At 41.1% G+C, this 9,443-nt stretch overlaps 1 long non-coding RNA gene across 1 annotated transcript; it reads left to right on the forward strand.

Annotated features, from left to right (window-relative positions):
• The first annotated feature begins 264 nt into the window (after positions 1–264).
• LOC118942078 lies at positions 265–3,171 on the forward strand. Its single transcript, XR_005038029.1, has 3 exons — positions 265–420; positions 1,115–1,271; positions 2,986–3,171. It is a non-coding gene; the product is annotated as an uncharacterized LOC118942078 (long non-coding RNA).
• The last annotated feature ends 6,272 nt before the right edge of the window (positions 3,172–9,443 follow it).

Genomic DNA, 9,443 nt, shown 5'->3' on the forward strand with positions numbered 1-9,443 from the left:
TTGGCAGTGATTACATTCTAAAGTGTAAGGTTATACTGGTCTCTAACCATCATTCTAATGGGTTAGGTTATACTGGTCTCTCACCACCATCATTCTAATGGGTTAGGTTATACTGGTCTCTCACCACCATCCTTCTAATGGGTTAGGTTATACTGGTCTCTAACCATCATTATAATGAGTTAGGTTATACTGGGCTCTAACCATCATTCTAATAGGTTAGGTTATACTGGTCTCTCACCACCATCATTCTAATGGCTTAGGTTATACTGGGGTCTCACCACCATCATTCTAATGGGTTAGGTTATACTGGGCTCTCACCACCATCATTCTAATGGATTATGTTATACTGGGCTCTAACCATCATCATTCTAATTGGTTAGGTTATACTGCGCTCTCACCTCCATCATTCTAATGGGTTAGGTTATACTGGTCTCTAACCATCATTCTAATGGGTTAGGTTGTACTGGTCTCTCACCACTTTCATTCTAATGGGTTAGGTTATACTGGTCTCTCACCACCATCATTCTAATGGGTTAGGTTATATTGGTCTCTCACCACCATCAATCTATAGCGTAGGTTATACTGGTCTCTCACCACCATCATTCTAATGGGTTAGGTTATACTGGTCTCACCACCATCATTCTAATGGGTTAGGTTATACTGGTCTCTCACCACCATCATTTTAATGGGTTAGGTTATACTGGTCTCTCACCACCATCATTCTAATGGGTTAGGTTATACTGGTCTCTCACCACCATCATTCTAATGGGTTAGGTTATAATGGGCTCTCCCCACCATCATTCTAATGGGTTAGGTTATACTGGTCTCTCACCACCATCATTCTAATGGGTTAGGTTATACTGATCTCGCACCACTATCATTGTAAAGTGTAAGGTTATACTGGGCTCTAACCATCATTCTAATGGGTTAGGTTATACTGGTCTCTAACCATCATTCTAATGAGTTAGGTTATACTGGGCTCTAACCATCATTCTAATGGGTTAGGTTATACTGGGCACTCACCACCATCATTCTAATGGATTAGGTTATACTGGGCTCTAACCATCATCATTCTAATAGGTTAGGTTATACTGCGCTCTCACCTCCATCTTAGGTTATACTGGTCTCTAACCATCATTCTAATGGGTTAGGTTATACTGGTCTCTCTCCACCATCATTCTAATGGGTTAGGTTATACTGGTCTCTCACCACCATCATTCTAATGGGTTTGGATATACTGCGCTCTCACCTCCATCATTCTAATGGGTTAGGTTATACTGGTCTCTAACCATCATTCTAATGGGTTAGGTTATACTGGTCTCTCACCACCATCATTCTAATGGGTTAGGTTATACTGGTCTCTCACCACCATCATTCTAATGGGTTAGGTTATACTGGGGTCTCAACACCATCATTCTAATGGGTTAGGTTATACTGGGCTCTAACCATCATCATTCTAATGGGTTAGGTTATACTGGGCTCTCACCACCATCATTCTAATGGATTAGGTTATACTGGGCTCTAATCATCATCATTCTAATTGGTTAGGTTATACTGCGCTCTCACCTCCATCATTCTAATGGGTTAGGTTATACTGGTCTCTCACCACCATCATTCTAATGGGTTAGGTTATACTGGTCTCTCACCACCATCATTCTAATGGGTTAGGTTATATTGGTCTCTCACCACCATCAATCTAATGGCTTAGGTTTTACTGGTCTCTCACCACCATCATTCTAATGGGTTAGGTTATATTGGTCTCACCACCATCATTCTAATGGGTTAGGTTATACTGGTCTCTCACCACCAGCATTCTAATGGGTTAGGTTATACTGGGGTCTCACCACCATCATTCTAATGGGTTAGGTTATACTGCGCTCTCACCTCCATCTTAGGTTATACTGGTCTCTAACCATCATTCTAATGGGTTAGGTTATACTGGTCTCTCTCCACCATCATTCTAATGGGTTAGGTTATACTGGTCTCTAACCACCATCATTCTAATGGGTTTGGATATACTGCGCTCTCACCTCCATCATTCTAATGGGTTAGGTTATACTGGTCTCTAACCATCATTCTAATGGGTTAGGTTATACTGGTCTCTCACCACCATCATTCTAATGGCTTAGGTTATACTGGGGTCTCAACACCATCATTCTAATGGGTTAGGCTATACTGGGCTCTCACCACCATCATTCTAATGGATTATGTTATACTGGGCTCTAACCATCATCATTCTAATTGGTTAGGTTATACTGCGCTCTCACCTCCATCATTCTAATTGGTTAGGTTATACTGGTCTCTAACCATCATTCTAATGGGTTAGGTTGTACTGGTCTCTCACCACCATCATTCTAATGGGTTAGGTTATACTGGTCTCTCACCACCATCATTCTAATGGGTTAGGTTATATTGGTCTCTCACCACCATCAATCTATAGCGTAGGTTATACTGGTCTCTCACCACCATCATTCTAATGGGTTAGGTTATACTGGTCTCACCACCATCATTCTAATGGGTTAGGTTATACTGGTCTCTCACCACCATCATTTTAATGGTTTAGGTTATACTGGTCTCTCACCACCATCATTCTAATGGGTTAGGTTATACTGGTCTCTCACCACCATCATTCTAATGGGTTAGGTTATAATGGGCTCTCCCCACCATCATTCTAATGGGTTAGGTTATACTGGTCTCTCACCACCATCATTCTAATGGGTTAGGTTATACTGATCTCGCACCACTATCATTCTAAAGTGTAAGGTTATACTGGGCTCTAACCATCATTCTAATGGGTTAGGTTATACTGGTCTCTAACCATCATTCTAATGAGTTTTAGGTTATACTGGGCTCTAACCATCATTCTAATGGGTTAGGTTATACTGGGCACTCACCACCATCATTCTAATGGATTAGGTTATACTGGGCTCTAACCATCATCATTCTAATTGGTTAGGTTATACTGCGCTCTCACCTCCATCTTAGGTTATACTGGTCTCTAACCATCATTCTAATGGGTTAGGTTATACTGGTCTCTCTCCACCATCATTCTAATGGGTTAGGTTATACTGGTCTCTCACCACCATCATTCTAATGGGTTTGGATATACTGCGCTCTCACCTCCATCATTCTAATGGGTTAGGTTATACTGGTCTCTAACCATCATTCTAATGGGTTAGGTTATACTGGTCTCTCACCACCATCATTCTAATGGGTTAGGTTATACTGGTCTCTCACCACCATCATTCTAATGGGTTAGGTTATACTGGGATCTCAACACCATCATTCTAATGGGTTAGGTTATACTGGGCTCTAACCATCATCATTCTAATGGGTTAGGTTATACTGGGCTCTCACCACCATCATTCTAATGGATTAGGTTATACTGGGCTCTAATCATCATCATTCTAATTGGTTAGGTTATACTGCGCTCTCAACTCCATCATTCTAATGGGTTAGGTTATACTGGTCTCTCACCACCATCATTCTAATGGGTTAGGTTATACTGGTCTCTCTCCACCATCATTCTAATGGGTTAGGTTATACTGGTCTCTAACCATCATTCTAATGGGTTAGGTTATACTGGTCTCTCACCACCATCATTCTAATGGGTTAGGTTATACTGGTCTCTCACCACCATCATTCTAATGGGTTAGGTTATAATGGGGTCTCAACACCATCATTCTAATGGGTTAGGTTATATTGGTCTCTCACCACCATCAATCTAATGGCTTAGGTTATACTGGTCTCTCACCACCAGCATTCTAATGGTTTAGGTTATACTGGGGTCTCACCACCATCATTCTAATGGGTTAGGTTATACTGGGCTCTCACCACCATCATTCTAATGGATTAGGTTATACTGGTCTCTCACCACCAGCATTCTAATGGTTTAGGTTATACTGGGGTCTCACCACCATCATTCTAATGAGTTAGGTTATACTGGGCTCTAACCATCATTCTAATAGGTTAGGTTATACTGGTCTCCTACCACCATCATTCTAATGGCTTAGGTTATACTGGGGTCTCACCACCATCATTCTAATGGGTTAGGTTATACTGGTCTCTAACCATCATTCTAATGGGTTAGGTTGTACTGGTCTCTCACCACCATCATTCTAATGGGTTAGGTTATATTGGTCTCTCACCACCATCATTCTAATGGGTTAGGTTATATTGGTCTCACCACCATCATTCTAATGGGTTAGGTTATACTGGTCTCTCACCACCATCATTCTAATGGGTTAGGTTATACTGGTCTCTAACCATCATTATAATGAGTTAGGTTATACTGGGCTCTAACCATCATTCTAATAGGTTAGGTTATACTGGGCTCTAACCATCATTCTAATAGGTTAGGTTATACTGGTCTCTCACCACCATCATTCTAATGGCTTAGGTTATACTGGGGTCTCACCACCATCATTCTAATGGGTTAGGTTATACTGGTCTCTCACCACCATCATTCTAATGGCTTAGGTTATACTGGGGTCTCAACACCATCATTCTAATGGGTTAGGCTATACTGGGCTCTCACCACCATCATTCTAATGGATTATGTTATACTGGGCTCTAACCATCATCATTCTAATTGGTTAGGTTATACTGCGCTCTCACCTCCATCATTCTAATTGGTTAGGTTATACTGGTCTCTAACCATCATTCTAATGGGTTAGGTTGTACTGGTCTCTCACCACCATCATTCTAATGGGTTAGGTTATACTGGTCTCTCACCACCATCATTCTAATGGGTTAGGTTATATTGGTCTCTCACCACCATCAATCTATAGCGTAGGTTATACTGGTCTCTCACCACCATCATTCTAATGGGTTAGGTTATACTGGTCTCACCACCATCATTCTAATGGGTTAGGTTATACTGGTCTCTCACCACCATCATTTTAATGGTTTAGGTTATACTGGTCTCTCACCACCATCATTCTAATGGGTTAGGTTATACTGGTCTCTCACCACCATCATTCTAATGGGTTAGGTTATAATGGGCTCTCCCCACCATCATTCTAATGGGTTAGGTTATAATGGGGTCTCAACACCATCATTCTAATGGGTTAGGTTATATTGGTATCTCACCACCATCAATCTAATGGCTTAGGTTATACTGGTCTCTCACCACCAGCATTCTAATGGTTTAGGTTATACTGGGGTCTCACCACCATCATTCTAATGGGTTAGGTTATACTGGTCTCTCACCACCATCATTCTAATGGGTTAGGTTATACTGGTCTCTGACCACTATCATTCTAAAGTGTAAGGTTATACTGGTCTCTCACCACCATCATTCTAATGGGTTAGGTTATACTGGGCTCTCACCTCCATCATTCTAATGGGTTAGGTTATAATGGGCTCTCACCACCATCATTCTAATTGGTTAGGTTATACTGGTCTCTAACCGTCATTCTAATGAGTTAGGTTATACTGGTCTCTCACCATCAGCATTCTAATGGGTTAGGTTATACTGGGGTCTCACCATCATCATTCTAATGGGTTAGGTTATACTGGGCTCTCACCAACATCATTCTAATGGATTAGGTTATACTGGTCTCTTACCACCATCATTCTAATGGGTTAGGTTATATTGGTCTCTCACGTCCAACAATCTAATGGCATTGGTTATACTGGTCTCTCACCACCATCATTCTAATGGTTAGGTTATATTGGTCTCACCACAATCATTCTAATGGGTTAGGTTATTCTGGTCTCTCACCACCAGCATTCTAATGGTTTAGGTTATACCTGGGTCTCACCACCATCATTCTAATGGGTTAGGTTATACTGGGCTCTCACCACCATCATTATACTGGATTAGGTTATACTGGGCTCTAACCATCATCATTCTAATTGGTTAGGTTATACTGTGCTCTCACCTCCATCATTCTAATGGGTTAGGTTATATTGGTCTCACCACCATCATTCTAATGGGTTAGGTTATACTGGTCTCTCACCACTAGCATTCTAATGGGTTAGGTTATACTGGGGTCTCACCACCATCATTCAAATGGGTTAGGTTATACTGGGCTCTCACCACCATCATTCTAATGGGTTAGGTTATACTGGGGTCTCACCACCATCATTCTAATGGGTTAGGTTATACTGGGCTCTCACCACCATCATTCTAATGGATTAGGTTATACTGGGCTCTAACCATCATCATTCTAATTGGTTAGGTTATACTGCGCTCTCACCATTAGCATTCTAATGGGTTAGGTTATATTGGTCTCTCACCACCATCAATCTAATGGCGTAGGTTATACTGTTCTCTCACCACCATCATTCTAATGGGTTAGGTTATATTGGTTTCACCACCATCATTCTAATGGGTTAGGTTATACTGGTCTCTCACCACCATCATTCTAATGGGTTAGGTTATACTGGGCTCTCACCACCATCATTCTAATTGGTCAGGTTATACTGGTCTCTCACCACCATCATTCTAATTGGTTAGGTTATACTGGTCTCTAACCATCATTCTAATGAGTTAGGTTATACTGGTCTCTCACCATCAGCATTCTAATGGGTTAGGTTATACTGGGCTCTCACCACCATCATTCTAATAGATTAGGTTATACTGTGCTCTCACCTCCATCATTCTAATGGGTTAGGTTATACTGGTCTCTAACCATCATTCTAATGAGTTAGGTTATACTGGTCTCTCACCATCAGCATTCTAATGGGTTAGGTTGTACTGGGCTCTCACCACCATCATTCTAATGGATTAGGTTATACTGTGCTCTCACCTCCATCATTCTAATGGGTTAGGTTATATTGGTCTCACCACCATCATTCTAATGGGTTAGGTTATACTGGTCTCTCACCACCAGCATTCTAATGGGTTAGGTTATACTGGGGTCTCACCACCATCATTCTAATGGGTTAGGTTATACTGGGGTCTCACCACCATCATTCTAATGGGATAGGTTATACTGGGCTCTCACCACCATCATTCTAATGGATTAGGTTATACTGGGCTCTAACCATCATCATTCTAATTGGTTAGGTTATACTAGGCTCTCACCATCATTCTAATGGGTTAGGTTATATTGGTCTCTAACCATCATTCTAATAGGTTAGGTTATACTGGTCTCTCACCACTATCATTCTAATGGGTTAGCTTATATTGGTCTCTTACCACCATCATTCTAATGGGTTAGGTTATATTGGTCTCTCACGTCCAACAATCTAATGGCTTAGGTTATACTGGTCTCTCACCTCCATCATTCTAATGGGTTAGGTTATATTGGTCTCACCACCATCATTCTAATGGGTTAGGTTATACTGGTCTCTCACCACCAGCATTCTAATGGGTTAGGTTATACTGGGATCTCACCACCATCATTCTAATGGGTTAGGTTATACTGGGCTCTCACCACCATCATTCTAATGGATTAGGTTATACTGGGCTCTAACCATCATCATTCTAATTGGTTAGGTTATACTGTGCTCTCACCTCGATCATTCTAATGGGTTAGGTTATACTGGTCTCTAACCATCATTCTATTGGTTAGGTTATACTGGTCTCTCACCACCATCATTCTAATGGGTTAGGTTATACTGGTCTCTCACCAACATCATTCTAATGGGTTAGGTTATACTGGTCTCTCACCAACATCATTCTAATGGGTTAGGTTATACTGGTCTCTCAACACCATCATTCTAATGGGTTAGGTTATACTGGTCTCTCACCACCATCATTATAATGGGTTAGGTTATACTGGTCTGTCACCACCATCATTCCAATGGGTTAGGTTATACTGGTCTCTCACCACCATCATTCTAATGGGTTAGGTTATACTGGTCTCTCACCACCATCATTCTAATTGGGTAGATTATACTGGTCTCTAACCATTATTCTAATGGGTTAGGTTATACTGGTCTCTAACCATCATTCTAATGGGTTAAGTTATTCTGGTCTCTCACCACCATCATTCTAATGGGTTAGGTTATACTGGTCTCTCACCACCATGATTCTAATGGGTTATGTTATACTGGTCTCTCACCACCATCATTCTAATGGGTTAGGTTATACTGGGCTCTCACCACCATCATTCTAATGGGTTAGGTTATACTGGGCTCTAACCATCATCATTCTAATTGGTTAGGTTATACTGCGCTCTCACCTCCATCATTCTAATGGGTTAGGTTATATTGGTCTCTAACCATCATTCTAATAGGTTAGGTTACACTGGTCTCTCACCACCATCATTCTAATGGGTTAGGTTATACTGGTATCTTACCACGATCATTCTAATGGGTTAGGTTATATTGGTCTCTCACGTCCAACAATCTAATGGCTTAGGTTATACTGGTCTCTCACCACCATCATTCTAATGGTTAGGTTATATTGGTCTCACCACAATCATTATAATGGGTTAGGTTATACTGGTCTCTCACCACCAGCATTCTAATGGTTTAGGTTATACTGGGGTCTCACCACCATCATTCTAATGGGTTAGGTTATACTGGTCTCTAACCATCATTCTAATGGGTTAGGTTGTACTGGTCTCTCACCACCATCATTCTAATGGGTTAGGTTATATTGGTCTCTCACCACCATCAATCTAATGGCGTAGGTTATACTGGTCTCTCACCACCATCATTCTAATGGGTTAGGTTATATTGGTCTCACCACCATCATTCTAATTGGTTAGGTTATACTGGTCTCTCACCACCATCATTCTAATGGGTTAGGTTATACTGGGCTCTCACCACCATCATTCTAATGGGTCAGGTTATACTGGTCTCTCACCACCATCATTCTAATTGGTTAGGTTATACTGGTCTCTAACCATCATTCTAATGAGTTAGGTTATACTGGTCTCTCACCATCAGCATTCTAATGGGTTAGGTTATACTGGGCTTTCACCACCATCATTCTAATAGATTAGGTTATACTGTGCTCTCACCTCCATCATTGTAATGGGTTAGGTTATACTGGTCTCTAACCAACATTCTAATGAGTTAGGTTATACTGGTCTCTCACCATCAGCATTCTAATGGGTTAGGTTATACTGGGCTCTCACCACCATCATTCTAATGGATTAGGTTATACTGTGCTCTCACCTCCATCATTCTAATGGGTTAGGTTATATTGGTCTCACCACCATCATTCTAATGGGTTAGGTTATACTGGTCTCTCACCACCAGCATTCTAATGGGTTAGGTTATACTGGGGTCTCACCATCATCATTCTAATGGGTTAGGTTATACTGCGCTCTCACCTCCATCATTCTAATGGGTTAGGTTATATTGGTCTCTAACCATCATTCTAATAGGTTAGGTTATACTGGTCTCTCACCACCATCATTCTAATGGGTTAGGTTATATTGGTCTCTCACGTCCAACAATCTAATGGATTAGGTTATACTGGTCTCTCACCACCATCAATCTAATGGTTAGGTTACATTGGTCTCACAACAATCATTCTA

Source organism: Oncorhynchus mykiss, chromosome 20 (assembly GCF_013265735.2).
Source record: "Oncorhynchus mykiss isolate Arlee chromosome 20, USDA_OmykA_1.1, whole genome shotgun sequence".
Taxonomy (NCBI): domain Eukaryota; kingdom Metazoa; phylum Chordata; class Actinopteri; order Salmoniformes; family Salmonidae; genus Oncorhynchus; species Oncorhynchus mykiss.